General features: G+C 38.2%; 1 protein-coding gene across 4 annotated transcripts in view; it reads left to right on the forward strand.

The window, feature by feature from the left end:
* Positions 1-22,183, forward strand: part of Agbl1 (AGBL carboxypeptidase 1) — a 906,807-nt gene that overhangs the window by 740,335 nt on the left and 144,289 nt on the right. The window lies entirely within an intron of this gene.

The raw sequence follows: 22,183 nt of genomic DNA on the forward strand, positions 1-22,183 counted from the left end.
AGATCTATAAGTCAAGTGAGAAGACACACAGCCTTAGCGTCCTGCACATCCTGCATCATTTTTTCCCAGACAGTGTGGGATTCTCTGGCTGTTTGCCCAGGACTTTTTGCTATTTCCTGATATTAAACCTTGCTTTGGATAGAATGTCTTTTCTGTGTTTGTTGTTGGGGTAGAGGTGGGGGTCCTGACAATAGCTTATGCTACAAAGTATTTTAAAGGAAGAAGAATCCAAATGAGCAGGGGGCAGCCTCTTTCTCCTTAATTTGATTTTGTTTAACTTTGGAGTGATTTATTAACATTAGAGAGAGGCCTGTCAATCAGGCCTTTTGTAGGCAAAGCCTCAGACTCCGCGTGTTGTTCAGAGAGTTGATGGCCGAAGGCTAACTTTCAAGGATCTGATCCTACTGTTTTCAGGATTCACTTCCACACAGTATCTCATTCTTTAAAAAACACGGAATTTAAAATATGGGCTCTACTTACAGAGCTAAACATGTCTTTAAAGGGTTGATCTTTAAACAATAGTTCAGGGGAAGTAAGCATTACACATAGCTGAGCACTCCGGCATTAATTCTTAAACACAATTATTATTTAATACATTATAAATTTCCTACTTAAAATTTAATACAACCCTTTTTGCTAACTTACTCTAAATCCTCATGTCATAGCTCTACTTCCTCCCTCTATGCAGCCAGGTTCTAAAAAGGGGGTTGCCAATCACTCAGAAGTAGTAAAAGAATCTCTCTGTGTCTGTCTCTGTCTCTGTCTCTCTGTCTCTGTCTCTCAGAGTCTGTCTCTGTCTCTCTGTCTCTGTCTCTCAGAGTCTGTCTCTGTCTCTCTGTCTCTGTCTCTCAGAGTCTGTCTCTGTCTCTCTGTCTCTGTCTCTCAGAGTCTGTCTCTGTCTCTCTGTCTCTGTCTCTCAGAGTCTGTCTCTGTCTCTCTGTCTCTCTCTTTCTCTATCTCTCTCTCTCTCTTTTTGTGTGTGTGTGTGTGAGCGCGCGTGCGTGTGTCTGTGTGTGTGTGTGTGTGTTTATGCACACTTACATGTTGAGATTCTTTACTCAAGATCTTTCCTTAAAAAAAAAAAAAAACTACCAATATAAAGGCTCCAATGTTTTTAATCACCATGAATATTCACGATTTAACTAAATAAAAAGGGAGCCTTTGCTCCCTTGGTTTGCTGATACTTGCTTCCTGTTCTCCCTTCTGTTAGCACAAAAAGAAATTTGACTCTAAGCCCAAATACTGGGAAGCTCTTCAAAGATTAGGACCGTGTTCTTTTTTGTTTGTTTCCCTGACACATATTCAGAGACTAGCACCTAGATTATAATCAGAAAATATTTGAAAAATGAATAGATGGATGACTGGCTGAATAAGAGACTATCTGCATAGAAATATCAATCATTATGACTTGTTCCCTTATAATAGAAAAATTCATGTGTGGCTATCTATCTTTTCAAATGAATTTTTTATCTCTTATAAATGATGAGTCTGGGAAGAAATTAAAATGTTGAATGTAATAACATTATTATCAATAACTTTAATGTATGAATAATTTTAATAATATCAATTTTATAAACTTCACAGGGGTACAGGGGTTATACTTGCAAGCTCCTAAACTTATACAGATCAATAGTTTTTTAAGGCAGTTAGCTAAAGGAATTAAAATCCAAGAAACAATCTAAGCATTTTAGAAATGTAATGAACTAGATATACAAATGTCAACAGAAGTGGTTTTAATAGTCAAGGCACAGGCATCGAAATTCGATTTGGGGCTTTACTCAGACTCACAGAACTTTCTGACTTTCTGACCCTGGACAAATTAGTCAATATTTCTATGTCTGATCTATAAGACTGGAGAGCAGTTGCAACCTGTCTCACTGGGTTGGTGGGAGAGTTGAGTCAATTCAAGTGAAGTCTAACACCTGACATGCAGTCCATATGGGGTGAACATCGGCTCGGTTGCTATTATTATTATCATGCACTATCACCACATGCCTGTCTGCTCAAAACCTAAATAAACAATTGCTCACTCGGCTAAGTTAGATGCTGTCTTTCCTTGAAGTAGCCAAGACACATGCAATTCCTTACTTTAAAATTATCACAATGGTCAGATATGTATTGAGTCCCACAGTCCTATTAGGTGCCACATATGTCAGAGACAGATGCAATTATCCCTGTTTCCATAGTACAATAGCACCATGTGAGAGCCGCAGAGATGGAGGCAACTTCTGTTAACAGAAGCGGGTCCAATGTGAGCTGAAATGTTCAATTCTCTTTTCAAATATAACACGTTGAAAAATAACTTCTGTTAATTTGATCTCATCCTTCTCATAGATATATGATTACTTTAAGTCCCACCCTCTTTAACCTCCCCTTTCTCACCTTCATTATCCATTTTCTCTACAATTTTATTTCTGATGTGCATGCCTTCTCAGTCCCACTGAGTTCAACTGAGGATTATCTGGGTGACTATGGGCTTGGCTCTGTCTATCCATCAGAGCCAGCTGCTGTCCTCAGTGGGTACACAACTGGAAACTGTGACAGGACCTCCTGCAGAACCCATTGCTAGGCATTCAGCAGGGAGGGGTAGGACTCTAGTGGGTCCCTCTCTGATTCACAATTGATGCTTGACAAGCTGATGCTCTTGGTTGCATATAAAATGATAAGAAAATAAATGTGCTAAAAGGGCCCTCAAGATCCAACCATGCCTTCTTATTCTTTAAATACAGTTCTCTCCCATGGCCATTGTCACCCAACTGCACTGTCCTTACTCCAAGCTCTTCAGACACTTTAGATATGTTCTTCTCTCTGAAATGTCCTTCTTACTGGGCTGTCATGTTTTATCATTCAAGCAAGCACAATTCTCCTTTGTGCTGAAAGGCCATATTTTACCACCTTGTCTCAGCTAGCTCCCTTCTCTCATGAAGTCCTACTTTATACATGACAGTCATAGATTTTTCCACAGAATGTGCTACCGTATAAAAAACAGCTTTTAAACCAACTGAGTTGCTGATTATCTATCTATCCCGTAGACTGCGAGCCCATATTATTTAGTAGCTTATTCATGTGTCCCAGGTCCTTAGAGGAATCTCTGAAATATAATGGGCACCCACTAAATAAAAAACTGATAAAAGTGTGAAGAGAATGAAGACATAGAACATGGTGTGTTGCCAAATGTTGAGGGAGTATGAGAATTTTTAAAATAGTTTTTATTATCTCCTTGAGAATTCCACACAATATAATTGGACACATTCACCTCCTCAACTCTTCACCTTACCTCCTAACTGCCCCTCTTTGTATCCAACTTTGAGATTACTTTCTTTTTATCCTTGTCTTCTACCAAGTCCAGTTTCTGTTGTTCAGCTAGTTTTAGGATTGTGACATGCTCTAGTATGTGGTAAGCTTACCTGGAGTCATTAAAAAACTGACTCTCCCTCTCCCTGTAACCATCAAATCCTAATAGCTCATTAGCTAGTGGTCTGATTACATATCAACTTCCTGAGACTGTGCTGGGATTTTTTTCAGACTGAGTATGAGATCTTTACTACCATTCAAGGTGAGATCTCTAAAGTCAACAGGAATGGTTTATTCCAGTAAAAACGCCAGATAGAGCCACATCTTGCAGCATTTACTGATATCAGATTCTAGTTCCTAGGTGCGATGAGATATCCTTTGGCTGGAAAATCAATATTGATCGCCCAGGAAATGAAAGAGGAGCTTCTGTCTATACTACCCATAGGCCATAGAAGGGAACAGGGAGACTTCTGTGCTTAACTTTTCTGGAATATCTTCTATAAATTTTCTTAATTTTGCTCTGGAAACCTTTGCTCAAAAGACTGAGATCCTGTACAGATATGAGATATTCATACAACCATCTCCCAACATGTAGTTGTCATGCCCTTGGTCAAACCTATCTGAATTTTACTTACTTTACATTCCACAGACAACACTGTACAAAAGCACCAACAACTTCACATTGTTCAGTTTGATTGGTTCAGCCACCCAAAGAAGAGCATGTGTCTCATTCGTCCATGTCTATGGACACTTCATTCACGATGCCTATTACATTAGTGACTTTGATGTTAACAGAATAGTGTCCTTCCTTGACATTAATAGCAGAACATCATCTCAAGTTGAGCCATGATTACCCAGTGCTAGAAATTTATAATGTAAGGATTCTTTGCAATGGGGCTTCTTATATATTTTCTTTTTAAATGAGCCATTTTCCTTGTCACTTTGGGTATATAAGAATATAAAATGGATATACATATCAAACACTTACTAATGGTAGGGCATAAGAGATTGATTTGAAAATATTTCACATGGTCACAATTTTATCATTTGTTCAAGATGAAAACAAATTTACATATTAATGAAATATATGTGGGGTTTTTTCTTTGCCTAAATAAATATTGGCTGATAGTGCAGGACATTGAACATCTCCAGCTCCTTTCAGAGTTGATTGATACTTCAATTTGATAATCACCAATGCTGAGAACACTGCTATACATAAAATTATAGTACAAAAATAGCAGAATTATGGGTAGTGCTATTTCAGGAATTTTTTGGAAACTCTAACCTAATCCTAAGCCAAAATGCATTGAACAGTTTATTATAAAACTCAATTAATTTAACAGCAAATTTTAAAATAAAACACTTGAATACAATATAATCCAAGATAGTAATTTGATATTTGCATGGCAAGAAGATATTTAAAGGCTTTAATTTCAGTAACTAGCCCATTCTGCTTCTCTAAAAGCAGAAACCTTTGCATGTTTAGGAAAACACTGTAATGTAGAACACACTTAAGTCTCAAACCTAAGCTGAGGTTTTCCAGGCAACGTTTGTTGGCAATGCATGGTGTACCCACATGCACAGTGCAATGTGTGCTTGTTGTGTATAAAGAAGCAATAATGTAATAAGGTTAAACAAAGCGGCAAGGGTAAGGAGAAAAGAAATCTCTCACATTCATTTTACACTTATTTGGATATTGTTATTGTGAGTTTAGAAACATTGTATTGATGCTAGTGGGTTTTGTATTCTCCATATTTAATTGCTTAATCCTATGTGAGGTTGCAACCCACAGCTTGAGAATATGAGATCTGGAGAAATACTTGGGATGAACACATTTTCTCCCCTCTAAACTAAACCCAAATCCTTCAACTTAAACACACACACACACACACACACACACACACACACACACACACACACACAAAACCAAACAGAACAAAAATCTGGGAAAGCCTCAAAGAAAAGCAGAATAAAAGGCTTAAAGTTGACTGAGTTCTTATGTATTTCTGCGTATCTCATGAAACATGAACAGTCTGATGCATTCTTTAATAGATTAGCTCTATTATTTATTGCAGCAGCATTAAAAATATTTTCCTCTTTTTTCCTTTTTAACCCATTTCTTCTTTCTTTTTGATCTTATTGCTTTTCCTGGTCTTTGTTTCCTGCTGACTTGATAAATGCTAAAAAAAATAAGCATTGCCATTGTACTTGTGGTCGATAATGTACTGCCGCCCATTAGGAGACAATGTGTGGTACAGTGTTGACTGGCATGCTTGTCCTGGGAATATGGAGGGTTGCCCAGATCTTTCATTGGGCATCTCAATTACATTTTATACTTGAGTAAGGCTGACTGTGAACATCAGTGAGGTATCCAATTCCAGGCCTTGAAAAAGGAAGCCACCAAGGTGTGCTCCTCAGTCACTTTTTTTCCTTGTGGTCTGGAAACAAATGTCCTAAATACAGGTTTGGAAGAGGCTGGTCACAGAGCCCCTGAATGAAAAATATGAGCTCTACATTACTCAAACAAAACCTTTATTTATATGGTAGCAGCCATTGCATTTCCGAGTTTTTCTGTTGTGGAAGGACATACCTCCATAAAAATTCCAGACAGTATAGGACACTTTAGCAACACTATGCATAATCTTTTTAATCATCTTGCAAAAGACATGTCATTCCCAATATCTTAAACATAAGGGGACTCAAAGTGACTAAAAGGCATATGTTAATAAGTAGAGAGAATCAAGCCTCAAATGCCTGGTTTTTCCAGTACATTGAAAGGTATATACCCACCCCCCATGATGGTTATTTTTTAATAATTTCAGGTGTCCCTTTAAATGTTATTCCCTTTCCCACTTTCCTGTCCATAAGCTCCATATGCCCTGCCCCTCCTCTTCTTCTATGAAAATGTTCCCCTCCCTAACCATCCCCCCTTACTGTCCCCGACATTCCCTTACACTGGGGGTCCAACCTTGGCAGGACCAAGAGCTTCCCCTTCCATTGATGCCCAGCAAGGCCATCCTTTACTACATATGCAGTTGGAGTCATGGGTCAGTCCATGTATAGTCTTTGGGTAGTGGTTTAGTCCCTGGAAGCTCTGGTTGGTTGGCATTGTTGTTCTTATGGGGTTGAAAGCTCCTTCAACTCTTTCAATCCTTTCTGTAATTCCTCCAGTTCAGTGGTTTGCTGCTAGCATTCACCTCTGTATTTGACATGCTCTGGCTGTGTCTCTCAGGAAAGATCTATATCCGGTTCCTCTCAGCATGAATCTGCAAACTTTGTTATTTCTTCAGGTTTAGTTAGAGAAGCAGAGAAATAACTTCTCCCTCATATTTTTCACATGATTTATTACACCCATTTAGGATTCTCATTACCTAAAATTTTTAGTCTAGTTTGTGAGGTAGTATAGTCACTTGGTAAACAGAATAGAATCTGCATTTGTTTGTGATGCTTTTTATTTGATACAGATTCATGAATGTATAACAAGAAAACTTTAACAAACGTGCTTACTTAGTTTCCCCCTTTTGTTTTTATTTAATGAACGGAGACTCTCCACAAAGCAAAGAACTGTCCTGTCTTCCAAGCTGCTGAAAGCCATGTTTCATCTCAAATTTTGAGAGCTTATTGTTCCCTAAAGATGCTGGACATGATGTTACCAGTGGGTAGGCAGACAGTAAGAGAGTTGATGTTTATGTCTGGCAGACTCGGAGCATCCTAGACATTTGTACGGGGTAGAGGAGGGAAGCATGTACACCTTCCACTGGGTACATAACAAAAAGAAGAGAAAGAATAGTGTAGCTTCATCTGAGAGTGCAGGTCATAAAGTTTGAGGAACACTGAGTGGTTTTGTTTACAAACTGTCCAGTATCATTTGTGGGAAACCAGCTCTTCCAGATTCCTGATCCTAGAAATTAAATTGGGTAAAGCACTCCCTGTCATTTTCAAGGATACTAATATGGCCTTCAACTGACCCATTACTTTTTCTTTCCTTGTTTCCTACCAGTGCCCAGAACAGTTACTGTGATGGGAATAGACACATTGCCTGGGCAGCAGCCGAGGAGCTGTCCTTAGTATGGTTTATGAGGTGTCACAGGAAAGTCCTTTCTGATTCCCAACATTCCAACTATCTGTGCTAGGTTATTCTTGGCACCACACAGATGTCTCTTCAGTGCTGAGAAATACCACAACATAGAAAGTAGCAGTTTTGACTTACAGTAGTATTAATGTATGATTATGTGCACCCACTATTAATAACAGCTACCTAGGAAAGTAAAGCAGAAAACCCTATTCCCCACTTATTCTGGGTTACAAGAAAGCCTGAGCAATTCAGTAAGCCTCTGCCTCAAAAAGAAGAGGTTGTTCACTGAACTGAGAAGAGGACCCCCTTAGGGGGAATTAGAGGAAGTATTGAAAAAGTTGAAGGAGCTTGCAACCCCATAAAAACAACAATGCCAACCAACCATCCAGAGCTTCCAGGGACTAATCCACTACTGAAAGACTATACATGGACTGACCCAGGGCTCCAACTACTGCATATGTAGTAGAGAATAGACTTGTTGCGGCACCAGTGAAAGGGGAAGCCCTTGGTCCTGCCAAGGTTGGACCCCCAGTGCAGGGGAATATGGGGGGGGAGTAAGGGGGATGATTAGGGAGAATAACCGTATGGGGGGAGGCTTATGGACATTTGAAATGTATGTAAAGAGATATATCTAATAAAAATTTAAATAAAAAGAGCAGTGACTACTCTTCCAGAGATCCTGAGTCCAATTCCCAGCAACCATATGTTGACTCACAACCATCTGTAATGGGATCCTATGCCCTTTTCTGGTGTGTCTGAAGACTACAGTGTACTCATATAAATAAAATAAATAAATGCTTAAAAAATAAGAAGTTGTTAATATAGCTCAGTCAGCACTATTTTTAAAAGCAATTAAAACTGTCCTGGTAACATAGTTCAGCTTTTAAATATGACTGTAAATAACGACAGCTAGCACTTTGTAGTTTTACGTTGGGAGCCAGGTATTCTTTTATTCTCTGTGCCTTAATGTTAGCTCAAGTTTCAATCCAGTCACTTGAACCCAAAACAGTACAGACATTCCATATAATAATGGAATATATAACCCTATATGATGGTTACTGTAGGGTGATGTCATTGTCAAGGAAGGTGGAGCAAGGATAAGGCGAAGCCTATCATTGGATGAGAAGGAAGGGTAGGTGGGAAGTCTAGGAAGGAGAGAGGAGGAGGAGCGAGAATCAAGACGGAGATGACAGAGCAGGATGATCCAGATCCAGGTGGACTAAGTCAATTTTATCTTGTCTAGGTGGCTGGTTTACATCTTTATCTATTGGCAGTGAATTTATTGTGTGGATGTATTGTGGATTGAGAATGTAGCCTATAAATCTAATTGTTAAATTATGTTTCTAGAGCTTTGATTTTTACTGTGCTACAGGGGATGTGAGGAAATTCCTGGAGGGAAGAGAGACAACCTGTCTCAGTTTCTGGAAGCCATGCTAGGCTATAGAATGCCTGGGACTAGCATGGAGTGTTGTCATGCTAGAACAGCCCACAGAATCCAATGTGTGTGTCAGGTGTGGATACAACACACCAAGGGGACAGTGTGTGAAAGCGGTTGGCAGAGAAAGAGCCGGAGTACGTGGCTCCTGCAGATCTGTGCAGATTGAGAACTTGCTGGAAACAGTAGTTGCTGGGGTTTTTTTGTTTGTTTGTTTGTTTGTTTGTTTTTTTACCACAACAGATTTCAATAGAATGAAAACATGGCAAGATCTAGAATCACTTAGAAGGCTTGCCTCTGGGCACACCTCTGAGTGATTATGTAGTGATTAGCCTCTTGAAGTGCCTGAAAGGTACTTCCTTGATTAAGTTAATTAAGATGGGAAAAATCCATCCTAAAAGTGCTGGCCGGTATTCCATAGGCTTAGGTAGTAGAGTAAATAAAAAGGTGCAAGCAAGCTGAATAGAAGCATTCATTGCTTACTGCTTCCTGGCTGTTGATGCAGTGTGACCAGCTTCTTCAAGTTCCTACCAACATGACTTCTTCACCAGGAGAGACTGTACCCCTAAACTTTAAGATGAAAAAACCATGCTCAAAAGTTGCTTCTCGTAAAGAAAAACTAGCTAGTACAATAGGTTAAGAAGGAATGGCCGTTCAGAGCCTGCCCCACCTGGGCATCCAGCTGATATACATACAACCACCAAACCAGACAATATTGCAGATGCCAAGAAGTGCATGCTGATAGGAGCCTGATAGAGCTGTCTCCTGAGAGGCTCTGCCAGAGCATGACAAACACAGAAGCAAATGTTCACTGCCAACCATTGAACTGAGAATGGGGTCCCCATTGGAGGAGTCAGAGAGAGGAGCTGAAGGGATTTGCAAGCCATTAAGAACAATTCCAGCCAGCCAGAGCTCCCAGGGACTAAACCATCATCCAAAGAGTACACGTGGACAGACCCGTGGCTCCAGCTGCACATGTAACGGAGGATGGCCTTGTTGGGCACCAACGGGAGGAGAAGCCCTAGGTCCTGCCTAGGCTGGAGCCCTCTCCCAACCCCTGGTGTAGGGGAATGTCAGGGCAGGGAGGCGGGAAGGCGGAGGGGGATGGGATAGGGGGCTTATGGAAACCAGGAAAGGGGATAACATTTGAAATGTAAATTAAAAAAATATACAATAAAAAATGTAGGACTTTTTTTCTAGGAATGATAAGATATTATTGAATGATTTGAGTAAGATACAGACTTTTCAGATTTGTTGTCATACAAGATGCATGCTGGAAAATGTCACACAGAGGTCGAAAATGATGTAAAAAGACTCTTTCCCGGCCCTAGGGTAATGTATGTTGCTGTTAGTATGGATATGGGGAAGTCAAACCGAATAGAGACATACCTAGGTTTAAAGCTTATTAACACGATGATGATGATGATGATGATGATGATGATGATGATGATGATGATGTGTGTGTGTGTGTGTGTGTGTGTGTGTGTGTGTGTGTGTGTGTGTGTGAAAGTGAGAAGGAGGAAGTAATTTGGAAAGAATCCCTCTAAAGCTTTAGGCTTGAAAAGTGGATTCTGAAGTCATTTAATGGAAAATGGAGGTATACATAAGAATTGTAAATGTAGGAGGATATCAGAGTAATGGATTTTTCCTAACATACTTGTCACCTTTATATAGAAATTTTAATAAGATGGTTAGAAAGTTGAATTTGTGTTTCAGCAGAGTGCTCTAGACTTAAAGCAAACTCTTGCAAGTAATTTTCACATTGATAGTTGTTGTACGAGTTTTTCATGTGGAAACAAGTGTCTGTTCACTCCAGTTGGGGCTCTGTTAGTAAAACAACATAACAACTTCACTCAAGTCTACCTTTGTGGACCAGTGAGTCTAATTAGGGTTACTTAAAGGATGAAGTGTGAGACTTATATATAGGAAATAGGTCACTTTGCCAGTAACCATTATATCTACCTTGAGAAGGGGATAGTGCTTTTAAGTTCTCTCTTGCTCAGCGATGGAGGTTAATAAACCCAAATCTGCATGAGTCTCATGTGAGTAGTGACAGATGCTGAAGATTTCAAAAGAACAATAGCTATGCCATGCCCAGAAGACTGGTGGTACTTTAAGTTATAGGAATCTAGGAGATCATAGCATTAACATTGAAGAACAGGAGGAGGAGATGACCTGGACTTCCTTTGGGTAACTCCAGCACTCACTGGAAATGGAGCCAAATCCAGGGAGGTAGAAAGAACTCAAAAAAATATGGTATAAGAAGCTGAGGAGGAGAAAATATTTGGGGAATATTATGGTGACCACTGATGATCGCTACAATTGGATGAATTTTCCTAGGTAAACATATGGATAGTCCTCTTTCTTCCAGATAAAATGCTGTCACACAAAAGGAACAATTCCACTGAATTTCAGACTGCTGAGTAAATGAGTTTATTGGAATAACTATAGGAGCCTGGGAGACTCCAGTAAATGCATCACCCCAACATGAATGATTAAGCCTGCAAGCAACATCACTATAGTCCCAGGGAGGAAATGAGTCAGTTCAGGAACACTTCCACCTTCTAGGTCCACATGCATTTGGAGCAGGATTCTATGCAGTTGGCAGGATCAGAGGAGTGATTGGCTGGAATATCATGTAAGGGTCTGATGCCTGTTCCTCCTATAAAGGATGTTAATTGACTTGATCTTCTGAGGGTCTTGCATGGGTAATGACAACTTCTCTGATTTCAAGATGACACTGGCCATGCTATAACTTGAGGATGAAGCTATACTACAGTTTCTGACAGTTTAATAAACTGATAACAGAATGGATCCAAGCTGAGCAACATGTACACGCCACTGGCGATCTAAGACCAGTTCAGTGGGACTGTCAGAGAACACGTCCAATGTGGTGGGTTGAAGGGTGAATGAGGATAGAGGGAATGGAGATAAATGTCCATCCACAGCTTCTCCAGGCCTGAGAGCCTTTCAATTGCAAAACTAAACCATCTAGAGCCAGAAACATACTTGATAGATGGTGGACTGGGCTTAGGAAAGCCATGATTTCTCAGAATCAAGAGCATGGTTACTGTCATTTAAACTTCATTGCCCACTCAATTGAATTTAGAACCTTCTAGACAATAAAACTGTAGGAATGTTTGAGTGTTCCAGAGAGGTTTAAATTAGGAGAAAACATATCTCCATGTTAAGAGACTGGCATTTCAGGCTGAATAAAAGGGGGGGGCATACATGAACATCAGCATTCTCTCTGCTTCCCAAGTAGGGAATAGTTGGCATTTTAGGCTTCCCTCACCATATCTTCTCTGCCTTGGTACATAGGTTGTATCTCTCACTAATCTATGAGCCAAAAACAAACCCTTCTCCCTTAGGGTGCTTCTGTCATTTGTTTTCTCACAAGGATTTAACAGTTACAAATTCAACAGCCACGCTCAGCTTTTTGCCCAAGTCTTAGTTCTTTTCAACCAACTATTATTGAGCACATGCTTGCATAGAAAAATTTTCCAGATTTTGGAACGTAAGCGAGAGCATGACTTGGTTAGAGAAAACCTAACTCAGAATGGATATTTAGAGTCTGTATACAGAAAGGGGAGCTTTTACAGGGAACAGTTTTCCTTCTGGGACAACAGGAAGCTGACCCAAGTAAGTTGAAGGATTTTAATTATTCTCTTTAAAAATGTGGATGTTCCATTCATAGATCCAGGGCATAAATAATGGATTTCAATGCAATTTTAGCCTTCACACACCCAACTGGACTAGACATGGAGAAAACTAAAATTTGATTTCTCTAACTGCCGCTAGTTGGCGCTGCATCCATTGATAAAGAAAAGGGAGCACATCAGGTGCGGGTTGAGAAGAATCTCTTCTACATTGCTTATCTCCACGGGGTTTCAAACGAAGTATACCAGCTCCACAGGGAAGCCTCCAACAGATGGGAACCTATTTAACAAACCATAGAAAATGAATAGGTTGGCTCTGATAAGGGCAGCACTGCCACAGAAATCTATTCTCAGAGATGTGGGTGTTGGTGAGCCCCAGTGACCCACATTCAGAAATGTTTGCCTATTAATTAGGGCAGGTGGTTCTATCCCAGAAGGCTTTGCCTAGCAACTGTAACCAAGAACATCTTCAACTTTAGAGCTGAGAAATAACTCGTCTGAGGAATCACAGTGGTGTGTACAGTAGCCAGAGAAATCAATGAATCTGAACCCAGGATGGTTATAGGTATGCCAGTTTTGATCAAAGAAATCAGAAAATTCTTAGAATATGAATACTACGCAGTGTGGGACTTTTATTTTAAAAAAATATGACTCACAAAGTTAAAGCTTTTTGTGGTCTTTTCATTTGGTGTGTGGCTAACAATGACAGATGGCTTCAAATAGGGATTTTAGAGCATGTTACTGTCAAACAGTTATAGCATAGGGAACAGACAATGGTTTATTTCATATATTCTTGTCTTTGTTTCATGCACTTGTGGATACATATTTAACTTTTTTTATACATGCCACGGTATATCGCTTAACACAAATGTCTGCCTTTAAGAGATGACATTGAGTTGCTATCAAGTTTGAGTTCATGGAGCACAGTGATTGAATACACGAAGCATGGGTTACAATTGAGATTTCCTGGTGAACTTAAATGTTTCTGGAGGAAAAACACGATTAGATTCCACAAGCAAAACTTGGCCCTCTCAAATTTTACCAGTCTAGAAGCGCATCTCAGAATTCTTTCCTCCAGTCGTGAAAGATGACCTGGAAGTTCGAGTTTGTACTGTAATTGGAAAGTAACTGTTAATATCTCACATCACAGGCAGCAAGCAGATCCACCAGCTCTAGCTATCTTCTGAGTGGATGACTTAAGGCTTAATGCGGGATAAGATGAAAACTCCTTTTAAATGCCACTTTATAGCCTTTTCTTAGATCTGAGTTCTTGCCACAGAAGATTCATTTTATATTTTAAATTCATGTTATTAAACTTGGAGGATGTGCCTGCACGTCTCACTAAAATCTTCATTAAACATTAATTATCATATTTTAAAAAGAGAAAGCAATGTAACAGAAAATAGTGTATTCAACATAGTATTAAATATAGTTGACTTAATGTTGTATCTGTCTCAGGTTTCTGTTTAGAGCAGCAAGATACAATTAAATACCATTGCTATTTTTCCTCAAATTTAAAATGTCCTTCACTGGGCATGATGATATATACCTGCAATACTAAACAGCCAGGGGCAGGAGAATTACTATAAGTTCAAAGCCACCCTTGCCCATGTAACAAGTTTCAAACTAAACGGAGATATGTAATGAAACCCGACTTTAGAAATAAAACCAAAAACAACAACACCCAGAGCTGACCAGGCATACATCCAATTCGTTATCGAGAGACAATACTTTCTTGCCACTCTTTGTCTTGTGTAAAAGTTTCCCATGCCATCTTCTGAGAAGTGGAATTGCCGTCACCTATGCAGAGCCCTTTGACTCTCTGGAAGTGCAATGCAGTCTTACCATCACGTTTATTATAACTTTTCTGATGACTAATGCGGATGAAATCCCCACTCACATTTTTTTAATCATTTGAATTTCTTTGGCTCTCAATTATTTACTAATATACTTAGGTCTATTTTTAAGTTTGTTGTTTCTTCCTCTATAACTTCAAATGCATTTTATGTTAGTTCTTTGTTTTGTAGACTAATTTCTTTTAAATTATACTCATTTCATTTTTTTATATTTCGACTTGAAATATAATTTCATCATCCCCGAGTACCTTTCCTCTCTCCAATCACTGTATGTCCCTTACTCTTAAGTTGATTAAGTTGATAGCCTCTTTTCACTTGATTATTACATACACACACACACACACACACACACACAAATGCCGCACACACGTGTGTGTGTATATATCTATGTCTATGTCTATATCTATGTCTATTTCTATGTCTATGCCTATGCCTATGTCTATGTCTATATCTATTTATTTATGTACCATATATATATATATATATATATATATATATATATATATATATATATATATTACAAATATAGTTTTAGGACTATCCAGTATGCACTGGATAACTAACCACAGATTCATCTGTGGGAGAAGCTAACTCTCTCTCTCTGCCTGTTAGTTTTTTGTTTATGGGCAAGGCATCATGAAATTCTTTCCTTCTGAGTTAGCATGTTAATTGATCTTGCCATTGTTATGTTCTTGTTTATGGAGTCCTTGTCAAGAGAGGTAGTCATACAGGAGACTTGCAGGTATAATGGCTTATACAATTGTCTCTCCTCTCTTCTCCAGTGTTCCCTGACCATAGAAGTAAGGACTATATTGCAAATGTATCTTCTGAGGCTAGGCTTCCCACAATCTTTATATTATATCCAGGTGTGTGTGTTTGTGTGTGTGTGTGTGTGTGTGTGTGTGTGTGTGTATTTTCTATGGAGCATAGTGTTTTAAGACAAAATACAACATAATAAAGCAAAACAAAAACTATTACATTGATGTTGAACAAAGCAAACTATCAGAAGGAAAAGAGCCCAAAAGAAGGTACTAGTATCAGAGACCTATGTGGGAGTTCCATAAAAATATAAATATGAAAGTTATAATATATGTGTGTGTGTGTGTGTGTGTGTGTGTGTGTGTGACCTTGTGCAGACCCATGTTAGCCAGTGCTTGCTGCTTCAACCTGTGTGTTCATATGAGCTTTTCTTGGTTGATTAAGAGGGCCTTGTTCTCCTGGTGTCCTCTCTCTTTTCTGGATCTTATGCTCTGTCCACTTTCTGTTCCACTGGCTTCTCTGAACTCTTTAATGGAGAGTTTCAGAACTTGATGAAGATATCCCACTTAAAGCTGTATGTTCCAAGGACTCATTTTTTATATAATGTCTGCGGGCCTCTATTTGTTCCAATCTGCTGTAGGATGAAGCTTCTCTGATGCTAAATGAATAGGCACTGGTCTAAGTGTATGGCAGATTATCATAGCAGTAATTTTATTGTTTTTTTGGGGGGTTGTGTTGTATTTGTTCAGTTGTTTGTTTTTGGACCAATAGTATTTGGCTTTACCCTATGTCTCTGAGATATCTTGTCTCTGGTTGCCTGGATATATGTCACTGTACCCTGTGCATGCCTGGTACATGTGGAGGTCAAAAAAAACACCCAATCCATTGAAACCAAAACCATTATATGGGTGCCTGGAATCAAATCTGGGTCCTCTGTAAGTCAGCAAGTGATCTAAACCACTGGGTCATCTCTCTAGCCTTAAGTTTCTTTTTGAACCTGAAGACTCAGTCTTCGTCCCACAGGTTGTGATGTCTTTCCACTTCTGTGATACTATTTTCTTTATAGAAGACTTTTTCTGAACTTGACATATGTTGCAATATGTATATGAAATGTGTCTTGTAGAATTGGTATTTATTTTATACCCATGGAAAACTCATTGACTAACCAAACAAAGTCAAATATTTGCTTTGATTAATGGAAAATATTAACAAAAACTCACTGTTACATAAGTTCTTTGGAATTTATTCCTAAATATAACAAGAGGGGTTCTAAGTTTCTATTTTCTGCATATATGTAGCCAGATAGCAGTCTCAACAGAAGACTCAAAATCTTTTAATGATACTTCTTTCTTGTGTAAGCTCAGATATACATAAGCACCTAGTCTTCCTTAAGTACTCTTTTATTTTTGTTTGTTTACTTAATTTCTATTTTTGTACATGCACCGTCCAGATCAATGTATTAACATCTTAACATTTTATCCAATCTTTATAATTAATAATAGAACATATTTGTTTTATAATTAAATATTGCTAATATGAATTCATATTATTCTTGTTTCTCTCTTGTTCCCATAGCATGCCAACTGCCTCTTCAAGCTTACTCTCCTCTCTTCTTATTTCATTTTATCTTGGACACTGATAGATTTTGTAGCTTCCAGAGGATTGTAGAATGATTCAAATTAAGAATCATTATTTTGCAACTTTGACTATAATTGTATTGAATTTACATCTTGAGGTTTAGAAAATCGCCAACTCTGTGACATTATAATTATCATCCATGTAAAGATATCTGGTTTTGTCTCAAATTTTCTTTTTACTAAAATTTTACACAGTGGCAATATACTGAAAAACCAACTAAACCATCTTTGTCCTGAAAAATAATTTGCATTCACATTTGGCAATAGTTAAGCTTCCTTGTCTCTATCTGTTTTTAAAAGTTTTCTGTTTAATATGAATACAGTTGTGCGAGTCTACCTATCACAGTGCTGGGATACCATGGCAAAGATTCTATAACCAACATAGAAGAGACAGAAATGTAAATGTTACAGGAAAGATTGTGCATGTCCCAGAAGGTAAAGGGGCTATTAAACCCCTGATGGCCCCTTCCTAGGGAGTCTCTGAACACCATTATCAAATATTGTTAGTTTTCCTTTAAAATGGTACAGAAAATGGAGTCACTTACCTAGTGAGCTTAACTTGCTTTCCTCAGTATGGGCTTCGTAAGTTTATCCACAGTGCTGCCTGAAACCTCTGTGTTTTCACTGATGAATGGTATTTGCTATGCTTGCATATTTGAGTAGACTCAGACTTACATTTTTGATTCTCATCACCAGGTTAACTGTATGAAGAAGGAAAGGATTGGGGAGTGATTGATCCCCAGAGTAAAGCCCATATGAAAAGGGTCTAAGTCTGCCTTGATGTCAGGAAGTCAGAAGTTGCAGTCTATGAATAGGGAACCGAGCCTTTGGCAGACAGTAACTCTCTAGCCCTTGATTTTAGAACTTGCAACATCCATAACATAATTTGCTATTACATGTAAATTACTTTCTCAATAGTATTTTGTTATAGCAATAACTGCTGGATGAATTTTATAACATTTTTTTGAGTTTTCCCAATTTGTTTGTCCATTTCAGCAAGTATCCAGTGAACCATCAGGGCTTATTTGTGCAATTTCTATAAGAGAGTCAGTACTAAGAGCACAAATACATCATGCAGTTTACTTGGGTATGGACTTGGAAGTATGATTAATGACTTACATACATTCAAAGGGCACTGGATCCTACCAACATATTTTTTGACACAAGATGAAGACCTACAGTGTTTCTTACTTCCAGATATTGGCAGGATTCTTTGATTTTCATTAGTTTATTTCTTAGACGACGTATTTAATCTAATGCAACGTAACAAGCTTGTTTCACTTTTTCTCTTACAACTTAGTTAGTTTTAAGCTATGCTACACACATTTGTTTGTAGCATTGTCTCCTTACATTTCTATAGACATTCACCAATATTTAAGCAGGAAGCATCTGTAGATTGATGGCTATAGACCTCTTTTTCTCTTTCTTCTTCCACCTTTACATTTTTAATTGAAACCTTTTTGTGAATTGATTTGTAACACACTAATTAAAAAATTTAGACTTGGCTGAAATGGTCCCACAGTTCTCTGTAACCAAATCCCTTGAGGGGGAGAGTTGGACTCTTAGAAGTGCAGACAATCCTGAGAGCTCAGAGGAGACAACTACTTCTGCTCACAGAACCTAACAGAGCTAACCTAGTGCTCTCTGTGCCCTCTGGACACAGGGATGTTGGAGCAGTCAGGAGCAGGTCCCTTCCAACTGCACCCAGAGCTGACCCCATCCCACAGCTCACTGTAGCACATCTTACCCAGATCTGGCTGTAAGAAAAGGAAAAGCAAGAAACTAATCTCCTTGCAATGAAGAGAGAATCTCAGGGGCAGAAGGTACCATAGAAAACATTGACACAACCATCAAAGATCACGTAAAACACAAAAAGTTTCTAACCCAAAACATCCAGGAAATCCAGGACACAATGAGGAGATCAAACCTAAGGATAATAGGTATAGAAGAGAGCAAAGACTCCCAACTTAAATGGCCAATAAATATCTTAAGCAAAATTATAGATGAAAGCTTCCATAACCTAAAGGAAGAGTTGCCCATAGACATAAAAGAAGCCTACAAAACTCCAAATAGGATGGACCAGAAAAAAAATTCCTCCTGTCACATAATAATCAAAACTCCAAATGCACAAAATAAAGAAAGAATATTAAAAGCAGTAAGGGAAAAAGGTCAAGTAACATATAAAGGTAGACATATCAGAATTATACCAGACTTCTCACCAGAGACTACGGAAGCCAGTAGATCCTGGGCAGATATCATAAAGACACTAATAGTACACAATTGCCAACCCAGGCTACTATATCCAGCAAAACTTTCAATTAACATAGATGGAGAAACCAAGATTTTCCATGACAAAACAAATTACACAATATCTTTCTACAAATCCAGCCCTACAAAGGATAATAGATGGAAATCTCCAACACAAGGAAGGAAACTACACCCTTGAAAAAGCAAGAAAGTAATCTCATTGCAATGAAACCAAAAGAAGAGAGACATACAAACATAATTCCACAAAACAACAAAAATAACAGGAAACAATGATCACTATCCTTTAATATCTCTTAACATCAATGGACTTAGTTCCTCAATAAAAAGACACAGTCTAACAGACTGGATACTTAAAGAGGACCCAGCATTTTGCTGCCTACAGGAAACACACCTCAGTGACATAGACAGACACTACCTCTAGATTAAAAGGCTGATTGTACTAATGATATTGGTAGCTAATGGACTATATCTTTAATTTATTTCTTCTTTATTTTTTTTTTGCTTTTCAAAGACCATGTTATAGACAACCTTCACTTCTATTAAAAGAAGTATAATCAATATGCATGCTTCACCAACACTGCATCCTGAGATTCTATTAGGATTTAGTTCATAAATTGAACAATGTGGGGGAGATTATGGATTGCCAGGAAAGCATCCATTCTGTAAACAAAATATCCTTCTACTTAGTAAAGTCTTCTCAACTTCTCTTCATAATTTAAAATTTTTTCAGTATAGGCATATCTTTAACCAGGTTTTATATTTGTTTTATTTTTCTTTCTGTATTGTCTCATCTTTTGTATAACATGGAGACTATGTCTAAGCTGACCATTTCTGCTGTTGCTTCATATATATAATCCATTTCATTCTTGACATGTATTAACATATCTTCTCTTACCTCATTCTGCTTTCAGTGTTTTCTCTTTATGTTCATTCTGTATTTTCTACCATCTATTGACTTCACTAACTTTGATTATTGTCAGTTTCTACTTTACTGACTGGAAAATTATGTTTTATGCTTTATACTCTATAATATGCTTCTTTTAATATTTCAATGTGATGGTTCCTTTAGGAGTTGAAATGAGAATTTAGTAGTGATAAGGAGGCTGAGTATTCTGAATGCAAGACCCATGATACATGCTCACAAAATAGTAATTATCAGTATGAGTGTTCCTGGGACTTTTATAAATAATTTAAAATATTATCACAATAGAAACATGATCTTTTCTCAGTCCATTTACATGTATGTATGCCATATGAATATTGAACAATGGGAGTATCAGTTGTATCATAGGATTTGAGGTGTGAGTTATTACACCATTAAGTGGAACTGAATCACAGAATCACTATCTAAGCTGTTCCAGGTCAGGTCTGGGTTGATTCAACGTGAGGTCTAGAAGGCGTGAAAGCTGACATGTATCCTTCACGCCTTGCCTAATATGCAACTTGTTCCAAACTTATTATGTTGCCCCTATAATTATCTACAAAGGAGAACAAGCAGATGAAGATTCTTGTTTTATATGTTGAAATTGTTCCTATATTAGCTCCTAGCTCAATCGTACTTGTTAATTTCTATTCTAATTTTTCCTGAACCTTAGTTCTCCTCTCTCTGTCACATTTTACAAGCTATCTACCTCTGAGAAGCAGGTGAAGATTATGAGCTTTATATATTTAATGTACCAAAATTCTAACCCCAAAGTTATCATCTCAAAAATTCATTCAAATAAAAGTTTTGATATAACTCAGAATAAAACAATCTTGAAATTCTGCATTACACTTTGTGAAACTTTTATGTAGAGATGAAGTTCAAGAGCCCTTGGCTACTTTTTTAAAAATCACTATATTTTTAATTTTCATATTGTTTAGCAATAATCTTTATGTACCAAACAGTAGGGCAAGCTTCTGTATATGTTATAGTCATTCAACGCTATACTAACTGAGTTATAGTTATAGTCTTTATTTTCCACATATATTTATTTCCCCTATAAAAAGGAGACAAGAGAATTTGGCTGTAAATTTGGAAATTTCACCGCTTCTTATTTTAGAACCCTGTGTGTGAAATGCTATACAACTGGTTAAGAAACTGCAAGATCGAAAATCAGTGCATTCCCTTTTTGATGGTGGCATTTAAAATGTGGTGATGATACTGAGTTGTGAATGAAGCCTTGGGATCATATTCCCAGTCATTGAGCAGTATCAATATTTGGAGTTAAGACTGATATTTCTATTAATCAACCCAATTCAAGGCTGAAAAATGTTTGCAAGTAGTCATGGAAAAGATAGAAGGCATACCATAATATCCCCCCCAAAACCAAATAAACAATAACAACAACAACAGCAGCAAGAATAACAACAAAACCACTATCTAGTAGAATTTGTTTCCCAGTTGTAGAGTTGACCTCTTATAGGTCAGCATCAAAATATTTTCAGAGTCAGAATCAATGAAGATATCTTTGCTAAAATTCGTACATTCCAAATCAGCTGTGGATGAAAACAAAATGAGATTCCACTTGTAGAATCTAAAGCCTTTAGTTGCTTTCCTTTTTTGCTGGATTTAAGTGATGTCTCATCTCTTCAATGATGTGTATAATTAGTTCAAAGGCAGGAAAAAACAGCTGGATCCCAGGGGAATCCATAATCACGAATTCTTCCCAACTATCTTCTACTTTCCAGTTGTTGCAGCCAGCTTTTTGCTGACTGCTGCTGCTTTTTATTAAAATTCACTTTACATCCTGACTGCAGCACTTGCTCCCTCCTCTCCTCATAGTCTCAACCTCACACCACCTCCCCCAATGCCCCTTTCCATTTCTCCTCAAAGGTGAGCACCGCCCCCTGCCATGGGTACCAACCCTCCCTGGAACATCAAGTGAAGCCAGGCAAGGCAGCCCAACTAGGTGAAAGGGATTCAAAAGCAGGCAACAGAGTCTGAAACGGTTCCTGCTTAATGGTAGGACACCTGCATGAAGACTAAGTTGCGCATCTGCTACATATGTGTATAGGGCCTAGGTCCCACTCAAGTATGATCTTTAGTTGGTGGTTTAGTCTCTGCAAGCCCCATTGGCCCTTAGTTGAGTGTATGTCTTGTGGTGTCCATGACCCTTCCAACTCCATCAATCCTTATCACCACTCTTCCATAGAACTCGCCAAGCTCTGCCTAATGTTTAGCTATGGATCTCTGCATCTGTTTCCATCAACTTCTGAAT

This window comes from Rattus norvegicus, chromosome 1, assembly GCF_036323735.1.
Source record: "Rattus norvegicus strain BN/NHsdMcwi chromosome 1, GRCr8, whole genome shotgun sequence".
Classification (NCBI taxonomy): domain Eukaryota; kingdom Metazoa; phylum Chordata; class Mammalia; order Rodentia; family Muridae; genus Rattus; species Rattus norvegicus.